Source organism: Sorex fumeus, unplaced genomic scaffold, assembly GCF_029834395.1.
Source record: "Sorex fumeus unplaced genomic scaffold, SorFum_2.1 ptg000131l, whole genome shotgun sequence".
Taxonomy (NCBI): domain Eukaryota; kingdom Metazoa; phylum Chordata; class Mammalia; order Eulipotyphla; family Soricidae; genus Sorex; species Sorex fumeus.
In genome coordinates this window covers 17,138,084-17,157,465 of record NW_026606188.1, presented here as the reverse complement: position 1 = coordinate 17,157,465, position 19,382 = coordinate 17,138,084, and the positions used below count along the sequence as shown (strand labels likewise).

Genomic DNA, 19,382 nt, shown 5'->3' with positions numbered 1-19,382 from the left:
TTGGGCATATCAGCCCATACAGGATATCTGTGACGTGGCACCCCGCACTCATGTCACTAGTGAGGACTTCTGGAAGTTGGAGGAATGTGTCTCAGTATTTTCCACCTGGGGGAAGAAAAGGAGAGTTATTTTCCCCAAATTCTTGAATTCTCATGGTTAAGGTCTTCTCTTTATTTCCCTTATACCCTCAGGATTCCTGCTCCAGACAGGTCAAATGTCTGCTTTCAGCACTAACTCACATGGCAGACCCAGAGAAACACTGGAGAACATAAAACTATGAAGCTGAGGCAAGATGCCATGTGTCACTTAGTTATTATATTACAGCTCTGGCTGAAGTCAGAGGGACACTGAGACTGTGGGACAGGACACAAAAGATTAGCTGATGTAGCACATCGTTTGTATTATTCAGACTCACTCTTCTCTCCATTAAGTTCTCTCTATGACAGGAACTTCAACTTGGTACTGGCTGCAGTATTTCTAAAAGCCTTTATTAAGGTTTAAACAGAGTGGAACAAGTCACAGTCCCTGCTTCCCTTTTATTATAACATTATTTGAAATAGCATTTGACCTTAATCTTTGTCTTCCCCATATTTTTTGGTGGTACAGGGGATTGAATCTAGAGTCCAACACATGTGAGGTGAATACAGTGTTTCCCTTTGCCTTTCCAATTTTTTTTATGAGAAGCAGTTTTCTCATGTTTTATAATAGTATTTTTATTTTATTTTAATTAATTTATTTATTTTTAAATATGGAACACTTCACAAATTTGCGTGTCATCCTTGCGCAGAGGCCATGCTAATCTTCTCTGTATCGTTCCAATTTTATTATATGTGCTGCCGAAGCGAGCACTATAATAGCATTTTAATGGCAGAGTTCCTACTTATGTTGTTTTTTTCAGTCTCAGAGATTCACTGCCTTCTTCCAATAAATTATTTTCTTCTTTCCTCTTTATAGTTGCTTGTACATCTACATACATTAATTTCTTCTCATTGGGGTGAGGGTAGAGCTCGTCTTGGAGGAGTCCCAGTTACCCAATTCTGAGAATTCAGGCAGCTCCAGTCTCTTCAAAATTTACCAAATGCTCTTTCTTTTACCAGCTTTGTATTTAGAACCACTGGTAGTTTTAGTCTCGTTTCTCAAACAGACCCTCAATACTTTCCAACTATGCCTTCCATTCTCAGGTTCCCCGTCTACTCTGTTACTGCTTTTTGATTCTTCAAACACTATGAATTGATTATCTGCATATCTTTTCTGGATGTTGTTAACTTGAACGCACACGTTTCTGTTTTGAATTTTGTGGGAATATTTTGTCATGTATTTTTATTATAATTTCATCAATGATTTTTTTGGGGAGGGCTTTATATTTGCCTAGTCTGTCTCTCCTTTTTTGTGTGAGACTATTTGGAAGATTTGAAAACAACTCCACTAATGTTGCCACTACTTTTGTAAATTTATGAAACAATTTTACTATGTACCATCTATCATGCAGACTGATGCAGTGTCATTGCTTAGCTGAAAATGAATAGATACATTTCATGAATGAAGCTTATTTTGAGTTAGAAAATAATTGTATTCTAACTACTTTGCATTAGGACAAAAAGTCAAAGGTGAAGATGTGTAAATAGAGAGAAACATGGATTTCATACTCTTGAGATCACAGTAAAATCTACACCAAAACTTGGGTTAATCACAAGAAGGTATCTAAGACCTTGGTGAATGTAGTTAGGGGACAATTCCAGGTGGATTGTGAGACTTTTGCCTTGCCTAGGGAGAGACACCACACCCCACCCCCATTTCAGAGCACCAGGCTACAATTGGAAGTTTTCTAGTGTTTACCAAGATAGAGGCAGGCTGGCTAGATTGAAACCTCAGCTTCAGGGACAAGGGCCAGGATGAGGATACCCAAAACTGGAATTCACAAGATGTGAATGGGGGCATAAGGAGAGTTCTCATGTGTATTGAGAGAGGGAGATGCCGTTACCAAAAAAAGCATCCTGATTGAGGAACAACAAGTTGCAATTTGGAACAGAGATATAAATCCCTGAATAACAACAAACAGAATGAATAAAAGAAAGAACACATCTGTATTGATGGATGAACGCAAAAGCATAGGAAAAACTTCAAGCAAAGTGGAACTTTCTAAACTAATGATGAAGTCTTAGTCATGATACAGTCATAATCATGATAATGGAAATAAGGAAATGATGAAAGAGAATTTCAAAAAAGGAAGCAAGTACAGAAAAACTCAAAAGAAAATCACTGAGCTAGATAATACTCAAAATACAATAGAGGCTTCCCTTGTTCCACTTCACATTCCTTGCTCCTTTATCAAAGATTAAGTGGCTGTATACTTGAGAGTTCTGGGTCAGAATATTCAACTCTGTTCCATTGATCTGAAAGTCTGTTTTGATTCCGATACCATGCTGTTTTAATTACTACTGCTTTGTGGCACAATTTGAGAAAGGGGAAGTTGATGCCACCATATTCCTTTTTCCAAGGATTGCTTTGGCTATTTGTGGGGGTTTATTATTCCATATGAATTTCAGGAGTATTTTGTCTATTTCCTTGAAAAATGTCATGGGTGTCCTTATAGGGACTGTGGTGAATCTGTACAATGCTTTGGAGAGTATTGCCATTTTGACAACGCTAATCCTCCCAATCCATGAGCAGGGGATGTGTCTCCATTTCTTGGTGTCCTCTCTTATTTCTTAAAGTAGTGCTTTGTAGGTTTTCTTTTTTTTTTTTTTGTAAGTGCTCTTTAATGAGCTGATTCCGGCTATTGTAAAGAGTGCTGCAATGAACAAACAAGTGCAGATGTCACTTCGACTATACATTTTTGCCTCTCTGGGATATATTCCCAGGAGTGGTATTGCTGGGTCAAATGGGAGCTCAATTTCTAATTTTTTGAGAATCGTCCATACTGTTTTCCAGAAGGGCTGAACCAGTGGACATTCCCACCAACAGTGAAGGAGTGTCCCTTTCTCGCCACATCCACGCCAGCATCGGTTGCTTTTGTTCTTTTGAATGTGGGCCAGTCTCTGAGGTGTGAGATGGTATCTCATTGTGGTTTTGATCTGCATCTCCCTGATGATTAATGATGTAGAGCATTTTCTCATGTGCTTTTTTGCCATTCGGATTTCTTCTTTGAGAAAGTTTCTGTTCATTTCATTGCCCCATTTTTGGATGGGGTTGGATGTTTTCTTCTTGTGGAGTTTAACCAGTATTTTGTATATCCTGGATATCAACCCCTTGTCAGATGTGTATTCGGTGAATATCCTTTCCCATTCTGTAGACTGTCTTTGTATTTTGGTCACTGTTTCTTTGGAGGTGCAGAAGCTTCTTAGTTTAAGATAGTCCCATTTATCTATCTCTGTTTTTACTTGCTCGGCCAGTGGCGTGCACTCTTTACAATAGCCAGAAACTGGAAGAAACCTGAATGCCCAAGAACAGATGACTGGTTAAAGAAACTTTGGTACATCTACACAATGGAGTACTATGTAGCTCTTAGAAAAGATGAAGTCATGAACTTTACATACAAGTGGTACAATATGGAAAGTATCATGCTAAGCGAAAAGAGTCAGAGAGGGATAGACATAGAAAGATTGCATTCATCTGGGGGATATAAAGTAACAAAGTATGAGATTAATACCCAAGAATAGCTGAGATCAGCACCAGGAGGATTACTCCATAACTTAGAGGCCAGCCGGGTATCCTAGAGGAAAGGGCTGTTCAGATAGAGAAGGGAGCACCAAATAAAGGATGTTTGGAGGATCCTCCCAGGAGGGGAGATGCATGTCGAAAGTAGACTATGGACTGAACATGTTTGCCACTCAATGCCTCTTTTGCAGACCACAACACCCGAAAGGAGAGAGAGAACACAGGGGATTGCCCTGCCACAGAGACAGGGGGGATGGGGGGATGGGGGTGGGAGGGATATTATCCATGGTGGTGGAAAATGGGCATTGGTGGAGGGATGGGTATCTGATCATTGTATAATTGAAACCAAAGCACAAAAAATTGTAAATCTACAACTTTAAAAAAAATAAAATAAAGGGAAAAAATTAGCTGATTCCAAAGTACTGTTCTGAGGTAATATTGTGAATGGGATTGTTTTTTAAATATCTCTTTCTTCTTTTTTATTATTTGTGTATAGGAAAGTCATGGACTCTTGGGTATTGATTTTATAACCTGCCACTTTACTATACAAACCCATTATTCCTAGGAGATTTTCCATCGAGCCTTTAGGGTTCTTTAAATATAGTATCATGTCATCTGTGAATAATGATAGCTTGACTTCTTCCTTTCTGGATGCCCTTGATATCCTTTTCTTGCCTAAGTGCTATAGCAAGTACTACCAGTACTATATTGAATAGAAGTAGTGAGAGTGGGCAACCTTGTCTTGTTAGTGGTGTATAAATCTTGTTTATTTTCTTAAAGAAACAGCTCTGGTTTCATTGATATTTTGGTTTTTTTTGGTTTTCATGTCATTAATTTCTGTTCAAAGTTTTATTATTTCTTTCCTTCTGTCTGGTCTGGGCTCCTTTTGTAGTGCTGGGAAAACTGGACAGCTGCATGCAAAAGAATGAACTCAGACCTCTGTCTAATGCCAAGTACAAAAGTCAGATAAAAAAGTCAGATCATAAAGACCTCAATATCAGACCTGAATCCATAAGGTACACGGAGGAAAATGTAGGTAGAACCCTCCATGATATTGAAGGTAAAGGCATCTTCAAGGATGAAACACCACTGACCAAGCAAGTGGAAGCAAGTATAAACAAACAGACCATTTTCACCTCTTATTATCTCAGCTCCCCTGGTTAGTCTTGATTACTTATAAGCCATTAAAAAAAGAAGATTCTGCACCTCAAAAGGAACAGTGACAAAGAAGAAATCCGAATGGCTAAAAGACACATGAGAAAATGTTCCACATCATTAATCATCAGGGAGATGCAGATCAAAACCACAATGAGATATCACCTCACACCGCAGAGACTGGCCCATATCCACAAGAACAAAGCAACCGGTGCTGGCGTGGATGTGGTGAGAAAGGGACACTCCTTCACTGTTGGTGGGAATGCCGACTGGTTCAGCCCTTCTGGAAAACAGTATGGATGATTCTCAAAAAACTAGAAATTGAGCTCCCATTTGACCCAGCAATATCACTCCTGGGAATATATCCCAGAGAGGCAAAAAAGTATAGCCGAAGTGTCATCTGCAATTGTCTGTTTATTGCAGCATTCTTTACAATAGCCAGAATCTGGAAAAAACCTGAGTGCCCGAGAACAGATGACTGGTTGAAGAAACTCTGGCACATTTACACAGTGGAGTACTATGTAGCTGTTAGAAAAGACGAAGTCCTGAAGTTTACATACAAGTGGTACTACATGGAAAGTATCATGTTAAGCGAAATGACTCAGAAAGAAAGGGAAAGACATAGAAAGATTGCATTCATCTGGGGAACATAAAGTAACAAAATAGGAAACTAACACCCAATTATGGCAGAGATTAGTACCAGGAATTTTACTCAATGACCCGGAGGACAACCACACATGTTAGGGGAAAAGGGAGCTCAGAAAGAGAAGGGAACACCAAATAAAGGGTGTTGGGAGGATTCGCCCACGATGGGAGAGCATGCTGAGGGTAGACTGTCGACCGAGCATGATTGCCACTCAATGCCTCTTTTGCAGACCACAGCACTCAAAAGGAGAGAGAGGGAAATGCCCTGCCACAGAGGCAGGGTGGGAGGGGGGCTGGGGGGGGAGGGGATGCTGGGATCCATGGTCGTGGGAAATGCGCACTGGTGGAGGGATGGGTGTTTGATCATTGTATAACTGAAACCCAAGCACAAAAATGTGTAGGTCTACAACTGTACCTCATGGTCTCTCACTATTAAAAAATAAATAATAAAAAAAAGGAACAGTGACTAAAATACAGAAACAGCCCAGGGAATGGGAAAAAATATTTATCCAATATCCATCATATGGGAGCTTAATGACCAGGGTATATAGGACATTGGTATAACTTTATAAGAAAAAAACTTCCAATTCCATAAAATAATGGGGAGAAGAAATCAACAGAATCTTCCTCAAAAAAATAAATTCAAATGGCCAAAAAGTACATGAAAAAATGCTCTGCATCGCTAATCATCAGGGAGATGCAAAACAAAACAACAATGAGGTATCATCTCACACCAACAGAAACTGGCACACATCAATAAGAACAAGAACAACCAGTGTTGGGATGGATGTGGGGAGAAAGGGACTCTTCTTCATTGTTAGTGGGAATGCCAATTGGTCCAGCCTTCTTAGAAAACAATATGGACATTCCTTAAAAAACTAGACATTGAGCTTTCATATAACCCAGCAATACCACTCCAGAATAACTCTTGCTGTGACCAATATTGCTGTTCTTGCAGGAACAACTCTTCAAACCTCATTCCAGATACATGATTTCATCAAAACATGACTAAATGACTCTTACCACCTCTGGACAGTGCCGGATGTTCGGACACTTTACAACAAGCTCTGTTCTGGGTCCAGGGGTGGGTTGAAGTTTTAGAACAAAAATGAGACTGTTTTGTGATGGAATTGTTCCTCACTCTATTTTAGTTTTTTCAGGTTTTTTTTTTTTTTTGCGTTTTGTAAACAGAAAGATGGGATTGGGTGTTTCAGGGTGGTATGGCCATAGACTGGAGCGATAGCATAGCAGGTAGGGCGTTTGCCTTGCATGAGGCTAACCTGGCCAACTCAGGTTCCATTCCTCCGCCCCTCTTGAAGAGCCCGGCAAGCTACTGAGAGTATCTTGCCTGCATGGCAAAGCCTGGCAAGCTACCTGTGATGTATTCGATATGCCAAACACAGTAACAAGTGTCACAATGGAGATGTTACTGGGCCTGCTCGAGAAAATCTATGAACAATGGGAGGACAGTGACAGTGACAGGAAACAGAAAAGGGGGAGATGTTTTAGGCTAAGTGTTTTAGGCTTCATCAGTGAATTTCCTCCTTTCCTCCTCCAAGAGAAGCTTATTGTGCCCTTGCTAGCATCCCTATATTTAAAGTTTATCTTTAACCTTTCCTTTGTGTTTTACCTCTTATTGTGTCAGCAACCTAGGTCAGAGTCTTGATTTCTTATAAGCCAAAACTTTATGGTAATTCTGGACAGTTGTATTTGTAGTGATTTGTATTTGAAGTGCTGTGTATTTGTGCCGGCTTTTCTATTTTAGCCTTTTAATATTTTACTCTAGATGTTCTTTGGTTAAATACAGAAAGACCATTAATGCTATGCTCCTTATATTTGGGAGTTGACTGACTCTGAAATATAGCTATTCCTGGGCATCCGTCATAATTACTTGACTCAGGCTTCAGTTGCTGTAGTTCCTAATACCCTGAAAGGGAGGCCCCATGGGATGGAACTTCCCTCTGCCCCTCATGTTTGACAAAGTTACCATGGCATTGTTGAAATGGGACAGTCTAGAAAGCATAAATGTTCTTGATGCAAGCTGTTATCACTTAAGAGATAGGACCTTTATGGGGAAGGACAAGCTGATCTGGCCCGAGAAGACTTAGTTTGGGGTAAAAGCCTTGCTTGTTCTAGAGCCCAGAGAACTAAGTGTTGGTATCTTTGTCTCTTACTGTGTTTATCCAAACAACTACAAGTATTGATAACATATATAACAATAGAGGGAAAGATAAAAGCAATATAGATGTCCCTGGGAGACTAAGTGTCTCCCTGACTTAATATCCCCAAAAGAGAATTTTCTGTTTTAATCTATGTAAATGATCTATGTAAATTTTTCAGATGTCTTACCTATGTAAATGCTAATCACACCTAGGTCCTATACCTCAGTCCCCTGAGATGTTCTATAAGTATGCTAGCAGCTCTTCATTAAATGGGCCATTTTCACCATCAGTCTGTGGTCCCCTGTCTCTCCATCTCTCTGCTGGGGAGGCTTGGGGAGGACAGGAGGAGGCAGATTCTTTGCCCACATAGTACTTTGTGATCTGTGTTTATATTAGGGGCTGTATTTGAGTGGGTCTAAGTATTGACTGTTAGCACCAGTGAAGCCAACTGAACCTAGAGGTCTGGAGATTCAGTTGTAAATGGATAGCACAGGTAGCAAAATAATTCTGAGTGGACGTATGGACTAATCTTCAGTCACTAGTGTCACTTGGCTGTGGTGTCAAACCAAGGAAGCCTGGAAGTGACTGGGGAAATTAACAGTAACAAGTACCCAGCATCAGCTGTAGTCCCCACGTCAAGTAGATGTGGGTAATGACTGGGACATTTCCAGTTATGAGTGTCTGAAAACTTGTAAGTGGCCTTGGTCCCACAGCACTGGATAGTCTCTGGAGAGCAGATGCCAGGCTAAGTCTGAGAGCAGGATGAGGTCTGACTTCAGTTGTTAGAGGAACAATCAGGTTTAAGAAGGAAGTATAGTCTGACAGGTCACATGGCAGAACAGGTCTGTGTGATAACCAGGGGGCTACAGTTGCAAGTCTCCTAGGTACCTGTGTGCTGGCTAGAGCAGTCCCAGCAGCAATATCTAAACTCGTGGGTATTCAGTGGTGACTGCGTGCCATGTCATAGTGGTTTGTACAGTGACTGGGGGATTCTGGGTGATGGAATGTCCAGCAGTCACTAAAATGCCTACAAGAGGACATCTGAATGGTAGTTGCATATCTCTGCCAGGTGGGTTTCAGAGAGGCTCGAGTCTCAGTACCAAAGAATAACAGAGTAGATGTTCTGGGGCCAGTAGAGAATGAAAACTGGTTGGTGTTTGTCCAGAGATGGGCAGAGATTCCGTACCACCTTGGTAACACTTCAAGCTTTGGAAGGTCCTCAACCTGTATGCATATGGCTTGGTGCTAGCCAGTCAGCTGTGGCTATTCCTCTGCAAAGAGCAGCTTCGACTTTCAGCAATTGTCTTTCAGCTCCCAACTAATTCATTTCCTAGTGCCTGTGAAAGCACGAATCAGAATTTCTTCTTTTTTCTTTTTTTTTTTGGCGATGCACAGGGGTTACTCCTGGCTCTGTACTCAGGAGTTACTCCTGGCGGTGCTCAGGGAACCATATGGGATGCTGGGAATCGAACCCGGGTTGGCCACGTGCAAGGCAAACGCCATACCCGCTGTGCTATCTCTCCAACCCCAGAATTTCTTCTCTTTGTTTTGGGGCCACACCTGGTTCTGTGCTCAGGGATTACTCTCAGTAGGCTCAGAAGGCCATGCAGGGAGTTGGAGATCTAACCCAGCTGGCCACATGCAAAGCAAGCACTCCCCACTGTGTACTGTTTCTCTGGCCCTAGGAAATTGTCCTTGAATTCTATTAGTACAGGGAGAGTGAGATAAAAAAAAATTTAAAGCCTCCAAAACGAGCAAGATTGGGATGCTGCCAGGGTGGCGCATGCAGGATCTCTCTCTTCACACCCTAAATATATAGTTTCTTGGGTTCCGTTGCCAGATTGTAAATACAGATTATGGACCCTGGGGGTAAGATGCCACTCCACTTCCCAGGTTAAAGTTCTACCCATTCAAAATCTGTTCCTGATTGCAGCTTGTTGTCCAACCTTGGAGTTTTGTGGTTTTGTTTTCTTTCGGTTTTTGGTGAAGATGTCTCTGTCTCTAGTTTGTGAATACAGATGTCCCTAGATGCAGAGGCTCAAATGTCTGAGTTTCAGGTTTCATGTATCTTTGTGCATTGGATCTAGTTTGGGTGTAGAGTTGCTGTGTCTATAGATGGATGTAGAAACACAGATTCTCTCTTGTAGACCACTGTGTAATCCCCACCCCATCCCCATGAGTATTCTTTCTTATCACCTAATAATAATATAGCCCTTTCATGCTGTTTGATGAATGCAGTAAGTATCCTTTTATTTCACTGAGTATATTACTTACAATTTATTTATTTTTTTCTACTTTTGCTTTGTTTCTGTCTCTTTTGTGTTTTCTTCAGCTCTTTGTATTTATTTTTTTTCTTTCATAGTGGAAACAGGTTGAGTAGGAAAGGGTCTCCTGTGAGGCCTGAACTATGTAATTCCTGCACCTTTGCAAGAAAGGTCTACTTTCAACCAACTTTTGGGTGACTCTTGGGTGATAAATTATAACCCTGGAATATTCTTTCTAGTAATATTGATTTTTGTATTTTTGAGATCTGGCTATATAATGGCTGGATCTGACGCTTTATGCTAACCAGGTGATTGTGGTGAGCACACACTGAAACAGGCTGCATGTGGGCAGTTACAATCAGTCGTACAGGCATCACTCATGAACCCAACAGCTGAGTCCTTTGCAGGAGCAAATGGCAGCAGGACAGCACCGGTATTCTTTCCCATATGTGCTGTGCAGGTCTTTCTGAAATAGTAATTTGTGAACTGAGTATACATTTCCTAACATCTGTGAGAAGGTGGACACTATGTCTGCAGCACTTGTGTATGTGCAAGTGTGCCACATATCGTGGGCATTGCACCACATACAGAGCCTGTCTGGAAGGAAAACTGTTGCCACAATCAGCACAGAGAGTTGAACTTAGTCTAAAATCAAGTAATCCTGAAATCATGTAATTAAACAGCCAATTCATTTGGCTTTGGGGGCCACACCCAGCAGTACTCAGGGCTTACTCCTGACTCTGCACTCAGGAATCACTCCTAAAAGTACTCAGGTGACCATAAATGGTGCCAGGGATAGAATCCAGGTCAGCTGCATGCAAATACAACTGTAAATCATTTGTTTTGAAAAGAATGTTAGAACTACTATGAAAATTCAATTTGGGTGTTTTGCTGACATTTTCTTGAAGATAGTGAAATAAACTAACAACGTTTATTGCTAATATTTTATAATAATAAAATTCAATTTTTAAAAAAAAACCTCAGAAGTTTGGAAACCTGTAATGACCATTGCAATCTATCTTCATAGTTTCCCAATACCAAATTTTCTAAAGAGGTCAGTGGTAATTACAAATATGCTACAACGTTCCATAATAATTAACTGACTCCTTGTGTTTCTCAGGGACCATATTCAGTCACTGAGGAACAAACTGTGTCAGCTGTGTGCATAGCAGATGCCTTAACATGGTACTATCTCTCTGGCGCCTACTTTTTGATGTCTAGTGAAGAAAATATTCCAAATGTTTGCAATTTATCTGATTTTCAGAAATAGCTAAAGACAAGAATAAATTGTTGACCTATCTCCAGAAGTTGTGATGGTTTGAAATATTATGAGTTATCTTATGAGTTTTTTTGAAAGGGAGGGTGGTAGAGATAGTTCTCAAACCTTACACTAATGTCCTGGAGTGGGGGACTAAAGACTCTGATGGCTTCCTCTTCATATGATTTATTTTCATATGGAGATCTTCTATATGAACCCCTATGCAGTTTATATAGAATTACTATTTTCTCTCCTCTTCTCATGTTTGATGACAATAATACTGCTCACTGTATATGAGCTAAAGATGGCAAAAAGCTGAAAGGGAGCATTGGTTAGAACTGACTAAGAACCGTTATGCCAGTGGAAAGATGAGTAGTCCTCGAGGTGTGCCCTTCATTCATTGCTAAGGCAGGTTTTACAAATTGTGAAACTAAGCACACTGCCTCTTTTTGTTCGTTTTTGGTTTTGAGGCCACACCCAAAGATACTCAGGGATTATCCCTGGCTCTGCACTCAGGGATCACTCCCAGTGGGTTGAGGGAATTGAACTGGGGTCTACCAGTGCAAGGAAAGAACTCTGCCTGCTTTACTCTCTGCATGGCCCACACTGCTTCTTTTTAAAAACAGCATAAGCTTGATATCACACACATAATCTGACCTTGCTATTTTTTTATTTGTCCCTCCACTCTCTTCAGTCCTGAAGAGTCTTATTTCATAGATTTGCTGTGAATCTTATGAACATTCCTGTCTATGTAAGTATCTTTAATCTTTTACTTTTGCTGTTCAGTCTCTGTCTTTGGATTTTGTCATTCTGATTACAGTGACTCTTGGGGTTTTATATTTGGATCTGTTTTTGCTAGGATCATTCAGACCTCATGGATTTGGATACCTGCACTCATTGACTCTGGGAAATTTTTATCCATTTTTTTTATTAGTAGCTCATTACTGAATTGGGCTGGAGTGATAGCACAGTGGTAGGGTGTTTGCCTTGTGTGCAGCCGGCTCGGCCGAGCTGGGTTAAATTCCTCCACCCCTCTCGGAGAGCCCAGCAAGCTACAGAGAGTATATTGCTTGCACGGCAAAGCCTGGCAAGCTCTCGTGACGTATTCGATATGCCAAACACAGTATCAACAAGTCTCACAATGGAGACGTTACTGGGCCCACTCGAGCAAATCGATGAATAACGGGAGGACCATGACTGTGATTACCGAATTGCTTCCTATTCCTTGGAGACTGGTGATTTATTTACTTTTGGTGATTAGTCTTTTATTTTTAATTTTTCTGAAGTTGTTCACAATAATTTATCTCATTCTATACTCCAACACCAATTCCACCACCAATACACCTTCCCACCACCATTATTTTGAATTTTCCCACCACCACCCAAGCCTGATTCAAAAACAGATGCTAAATAATTTATTTTGTATTGCTTGTTATGAATGCTAAACACGACCCAAAAATGTTCCTTAGAGGAAAGTGTGTGAATATTGTTGTATCTAACCCTGGAGCCATTAAGCCCTTGTAAAAGAGATTGCTAACATGTTATTATAGGTTGAAACTTGTTTGATTGAGGTCAGTTCTTTTTGCTTTACACCCCATCAAATGTGGTGTGCTGGTGGTACATCAATGGTATAGAGTATGAGATGTTGCTCTAGGAATTATAAATTTTAAATAGGGTGACCCAGCCCCAGCAGTCGACCTCCACTACCCAACCACCGCCACGCTCCAGGCCACTTTCTGGATCTTTATAAGACACTTCCTACCCATTTTTCACAATTACTACACCATATCTGATGGGGTTCACAGTACACAACAAATCATAGAGAAAAATATATAAATATATGCCTCTTGGAGAGCCTGGAAAACTCCCGAGAGTACCCCACCCACATGGGCAGAGCCTGGCAAACTCCCTGCGGTGTATTCCATATGACAAATACAGTAACGACAACATGTCTCATCCTCCTGACCCTGAAAGGGTCTCCAATCATTGGGAAAAGAGGAGTAAGAAGAGACTGCTAAAATCTCACGGCTGGGAGGAATAGAGACATTACTGGCACCTGCTAGATTAATTTGACGATCAATGGGATAACAGTGATACAGTGAAATAGGGTGATACAGTTGGAGTTAAATTTTTAACTGGATGGTGACTTTGGGGGCTGAAGGCATTTCTGCATCTTGTTGCTCTCTGCTGAGATTTGCTTGTGAGTCTCGAGAGTGATGATTCTAATATTGTTCCTCTTAAATTCAACCAATAGTTCTCTTTTCATCACAAAGTCTCTTTTCAGACTTTTCTCTATCTATATTTTGTAGAACTTTCCTGCTACTCACCTTGGAACTCACTAAGTTTTCCCGTAGCTTCTATTACTTTGTATTTGAGGCCATCTACTGAGTTATTATTTTATTCCTCACTTCTGTCACTTCTGATTATAGTTTTCTCATTTTCAGTCTACTTTTTTGGTGCACTTTATTGGCTACCTGTACCATTGTTTCTTTGAGCTCTTAAAATGAGGTCTCTAAGTTTTTTACCTGACAAGCTTCGGATATGGTTGTACTAGTTGAGTCTTGGGCACTATAATTTTTTGCTTGTTGAGCTTGGTGGGCTTCTAAGTGGCTTCCCCAAGGACTTTGTTTTGTTTTGGTGGGTGATTTGTACTTTGCTTCATTGGGAGACTCTCAGGCAATAGGCTGCATTTTGCTCTTTTCTTCCCTTCCCGTACTCACCCAGTGATAAGAGGAGTAAGTGTGAACTTTGTGAGGTTCAATGAAGAAATCAGTTGTGTTATTGACTGTGCATCCGAGAAGCAGTGCATTGCGGCACTGGTGTAGGGTGTGGATGTGGGTCCAGAAAGTTGAGTGAGCAAGCATAAGGTCCGAGATGTGTATGTAGGCCTCCTAAGATAGCAAAGGTTGGGCATTGAGAAGATTATTTTTAAAAAGCTTCCTGTGGGCTCGCTCAAGCAAATCGATGAACAATGGGAGGACAGTGCTACAGTGCCTGTAGACCCATGGCATTCTCAAAGAAATTGATCAAAATTCATATGGGACAACAAACTGCCATGAGTAGTTAAGGCAATTCTCAGGGAAAAAAGATGGGAGGCATCATCTTTTCTTTTCCCCAAACCTCAAACTGTATTACAAAGCAGTAATAATTAAAACAACATGATATTGTAACAAAGACAGATCTGCAGACCAAAGGGGTAGGGTCGAATATACGTAGACACAGCCTCAAATATATGTATGATCACCTAATCTTTGATAAGGAGCAAGAAATATAGAGTATGGAAAGTCTCTTTAGCAAATGGTGTTGGCAAAACTGGACAGCTGCATGCAAAAAAATGGGCTCAGACTTCTACCTTATACCATGCACAAAAATCAGATCAAAGTGGATCAAAGACCTCTATTTTAGATCAGAATCCATTAGTTACATTGAAGAAAAGATTGGCAAAACCCTCCATGACATTGAAGCTAAAGGTATCTTCAAAGATGAAACACCACTTAGCAAGAAAATGAAGCAGAGATAAACTAAGAAGCTTATGTACCTCAAAATAAACACTGACCTCGATACAAAGACATCCAATCAAATAGGAAAGGATATTAATCCAATATTCCTCAGATAAGGGGTTAATATGAAGGATACAAGGTACTTGTTGAACTCTACAAGAAGAAAACATCCAATCTCATCAGAAACTGAAATGAACATAAACATAAACTGTCCTCCCATTGTTCATCGATTTGCTCGAGCGGGCCCAGTAATGTCTCCATTGGAGACTTTGTTGTTACTGTGTTTGGCATATCGAATACATCACAGGTAGCTTGCCAGGCTGTGCCGTGTGGGCGAGATACTCTCGGTAGCTTGCCAGTCTCTCCGAGAGGGGCGTAGGAATTGAACTCGGTTCGGCCATCTTGGCTGCGTGCAAGGCAAACACCCTACCGCTGTGCTATCGCTCCAGGCCGGGGCGATGAAATGAACAGAAATTTTTCAAAGAAGAAATACGAATGTCCAAAAGACACGTGAAAAAATGCTCTTCATCACTAATCATCAGAGAGATGCAGATCAAAACAACAATGAGATATCATCTCACACCTCAGAGACTGGCTCACATCCAAAAGAACAGAAGCAACCAGGGTTGGCGTGAATGTGGGGAGAAAGGGACTCTCCTTCACTGCTGGTGGGAATGCCGACTGGTCCAGCTTTTTGGAAAACAATATGGATATTTCTCAAAAAACTAGAAATTGAGCTCCCATTTGTCTCAGCAATACCACTTCTGAGAATAAATCCCGAGGGTACAAAAATGCACACTAGAAGTGACCTCTGCACCTGTACATTCATTGCAGCAATAGCCAGAATCTGGAAACAACCCAAGTGCCTGAGAACAGATGACTGGTTAAAGAAACTTTCATACATCTACACAATGGAATACTATGCTGCTGTTAGAAAAGATGAAATCATTAAATTAACATATAAGTGGATGGACATGGAGAATATCATTGTAAGTGGTATAAGTCAGAAAAAAGAGGGAGAGACAGAATGACTGAACTCATTTGTGGAATATAAAAATAGAATATGATATATTAACACCCAAGGACAGTACAGAGAAGGAACAGGAATATTGATCCACAGTTGGAAGCCTGCCTTATGAGCTGGGAGAGAAGGAAGCTGGGATAGAGAAGGGATCACTAAGTGAATGATGTTTGGAGAGATCGCTCAGGATGAGAGACGTGTGCTGAAAGTAGATAAAGGTCCAAACATGATGGCTTCTCAGTATCTAAATTGCAAACCATAGTTCCTTAAAGCAGAGAGAGAGTAAGAGGGAAATTGTCTGCCATAGAGGTAGGGGGAGGGGTTGTACGGGGAAAGAGAGGAATACTGGGGACATTGGTGGTGGAAAATGTACACTGGTGGAGGAGTAGGTGTTGGATTACTGTATGACTGAAACTCAAACATGAAAGTTTTTTAACTGTAGCTCAGGTGATTCAATAAAAAAAAAGCTTCCTGTAGAGAGAACTTTTCTGTATGCCACAGTATTCATTTCTTTACGACACTTTTCGATTCTGTTATATAAAATTCTTTTGTTTTCATATTGTTTAACTACTCAGTTGTGGAAATTCATTTGTTCTTTAGTTGAAGAGGACTTTTTGGTTTTGGTTAGTCCAGAGATGACTTTATGCTGGAATTCTGATAAGGGATCCATCTTTTTTAAGACAGAGTATATAAGAAGTGTTCCATGTAATCTGAGGGTCACATCTTATTGAAGTTTGGTTACCTAAATGCAAATTCAGTCATACCCTCTCAGAAAGGGAAGGAAGAAGCAGAATTAGTAGCCATTTAGCTTGCTCACCTGAGTGATGGCTAGACTTTGACCTCAGTCACTAAAACTTTTCAAAACCTTTGCTTATTACTCTTACTGCTACTTAAACTTTACTCTCATCAGTATCTGGGTTTCTTCCTGGGAAGTTCTCCTTTTAAATTTGATTTTGCCTTACTATTCTCTCCCACATTCCCATCCGTTCCTTTGTTATCATATTGTTGTTATGACTGGGATTTGCATATATTTCTGGTTGTGGTTCTCACACATTTTCAATTTTGATTCTCATCAGAGATGGACCTGAGTTAGCAGTGCTTGCGTTCTTAGTTGTGGTGCTCACCATGTCTGGATTCCTTTTATTGCAGTGCTTGAACACATGATCTCTTGTAGTCACATTTTTTCCCATTTAACCCACAAAAAATAATGGTTGTCGTGCTTATGGGGAGATTCCCAAGGTGCTCATGCATCAGCTTTCCAGGGAATGTTCTTTATGTCTTTGACCCTCACCTGCCATTTGCATATGGTGTCTATTGTCAGTCACAGCCCCTTTTGGCTATCAGACACACTTGACTGTGGTGCTGCTGGAAATTGCTTGTAGTGCCAGAGCTCATGAGAAGAGACAATTTTGTAACACACTGTTTAGATTACTGTGGCTATAAAATATACCTTGACGTATCGTATAAGCATAGCTGTGGGTAAAAAGAAGATTCCTAAATTCTTGTTCCCTAGGATTGTTTTTTATATTGATTATTTTGTATATTTTGTATATTATATATAATATAATACCGACACCGACACTACCTCCACTACCCAGCCGCTGCCACACTCCAGGACGCTTTCTGGGCCCGCATGGCCGCTACGGCCGAGACTCACGCATGATCAAAGCCCCACAGAACAAGATAAGTGGAACTCTGAGACCTTGGACTCCAGGCTCAACGGACCCAGGGACAGAGATTCTCTGCTTGCTCCCACCAACCACAGGTGACGAAGGGACTAAAATCAGGAGCCCTACCCTACCCTGCCCTGTTTGCTTCCACCAACCACCAGAGACCCAAGAATTGGATTGCACACAGAAGACCCACCCTACCCCTACCGGGACCAGATAAATACCTCACTGGTAGACCTCCACTACCGACACTACCTCCACTACCCAGCCGCCGCCACACTCCAGGACGCTTTCTGGTCCAGCACGGCCTCGAAGCAGCGGCGTGACACATCATAAGACACTAAATACCCATCTTCCAGAATTGCCGTACCATATTTGATAGGGTTCAAATATGGCAATGCCTACAAGGGCAATTAGAGGTCGCCCCAAAAGCCTCTATCTCTCTCGGAAAGCCTGGCAAGCTACCGAGAGTATTGCGCCCGCACAGCAGAGCCTCACAAGCTATCTGTTGTGTATTCGATATGCCAAAGCCAGTAACTACAATGGGTCTCATTCCCCTGACCCTGAAGGCTTCACCAATATGACAGCATTGAGAAGGATGAGAAAGGAGAGGCCGATAAAATCAAAAGGCCGAACTAGGCTGCCACAACAAAGGAATACAAAAATGATCGTCTGTATTTTCAATGCACGTACGCTAGCATCAGATGCATCCATTGAGGACCTGATGGTACAAGTGTGAAAGATCAAGTATGACATCATTGGTCTGACCGAGACAAGAAGGCACCAATCTCATCATGCCGTTTTCGACACTGGAGAAGAATTGTTCCTCGGAACATGCGATAAAAGAGGTGTCGGAGGTGTTGGTGTTCTTGTCAACACAAATTTGGCCATGAGCATTGATTCATTCGAATGCCTAACAACCCGAATCGGACGTTTACATTTGAATAGATGTGGGTCACTGCCGGCAGTTTCTATATTCGTTGTCTACGCACCAACATCTAATTATGATGTAGGAGAAATTGAGAAGTTCTACCATGGAGCTGGAGAAGTTCTATAAAGAAGACCACACCTTCTACAAGATCATTGTGGGTGATTTTAATGCCAAGATAGGACCGATAAGATAAGCCGAAGAACTTCACATAAGGACCCATGGCCTAGAATGGAACGAACAGGATGAGAGACTGTCTGAGTTCATCATGTCGACCAAGACCATCCATGGTAACTCATAGTTCCAGAAGGCCGAATTGAAACGTTGGACATGAGAGTCTCCTGGTGGACGATTCCACAACGAAATAGACCACATCATATTCAATTGACGGTTTTGCCTGACCGATGTCGCTGTTATCCCAAAATTCCAAACGGGATCGGACCACCATCTCCTTCGTGCAAAATTCTACTTCACAGAGCAGGGAGAAAGGGAAGGGCTGCAAAGCTTAAAAAAAGAACTCCCAGAATGAACACCAACTGGGAGCTCTTTGTCACTATTGTGGCAACATGGCAAGATGCCATTGTTGACAACATTGATGAGGAATACGATCGACTGGTTCAGCACCTCCATGATTGTGTGAGGAACGCCAAGAGAGAGAGAGCCACAAAAAACTCCTGTCTTCGAAAATTCTTGAGCTTATTCACCAACGTGGTTTGGCGCATGCCTCAGGCAAACACAAGGTAACGTCCGAGCTCGCAAAGCAGTGCAGAGATGTGGTCAAGGAAGTCCTCAAAGAGAGAAGAGCAGAAGTGCTAGTAGATGTGGCAGAAGCCAGGAAAAGTATTCGTGATGCCTGCCTGTCCTTCGCCAACTATAAGATGAAGATGACTGCCCTCTGATGTCCTGATGGATCTATCACATCTTCCAGAACGGCAATGGAGAAGATTATCCATGAATTCTACTCAAATCTCTTCAATAGCCATGTCCACTTGCCAACATACCAAATTCCACAGGATGAATATGTCATTCCCAATGTTCTCCCTTCTGAAATCCGACATGCCATTTCGTCGATAAAGAAACGAACAGCACCCAGTCCAGACAAGGTCAGACCTGAACACCTGA

General features: G+C 41.3%; 1 non-coding gene across 1 annotated transcript; it reads right to left on the bottom strand.

The window, feature by feature from the left end:
* Positions 1-742: 742 nt before the first annotated feature.
* LOC130015842 (U6 spliceosomal RNA) lies at positions 743-849 on the bottom strand. Its single transcript, XR_008791163.1, has one exon. It is a non-coding gene; the product is annotated as a U6 spliceosomal RNA (small nuclear RNA).
* Between the last annotated feature and the right edge of the window lie 18,533 nt (positions 850-19,382).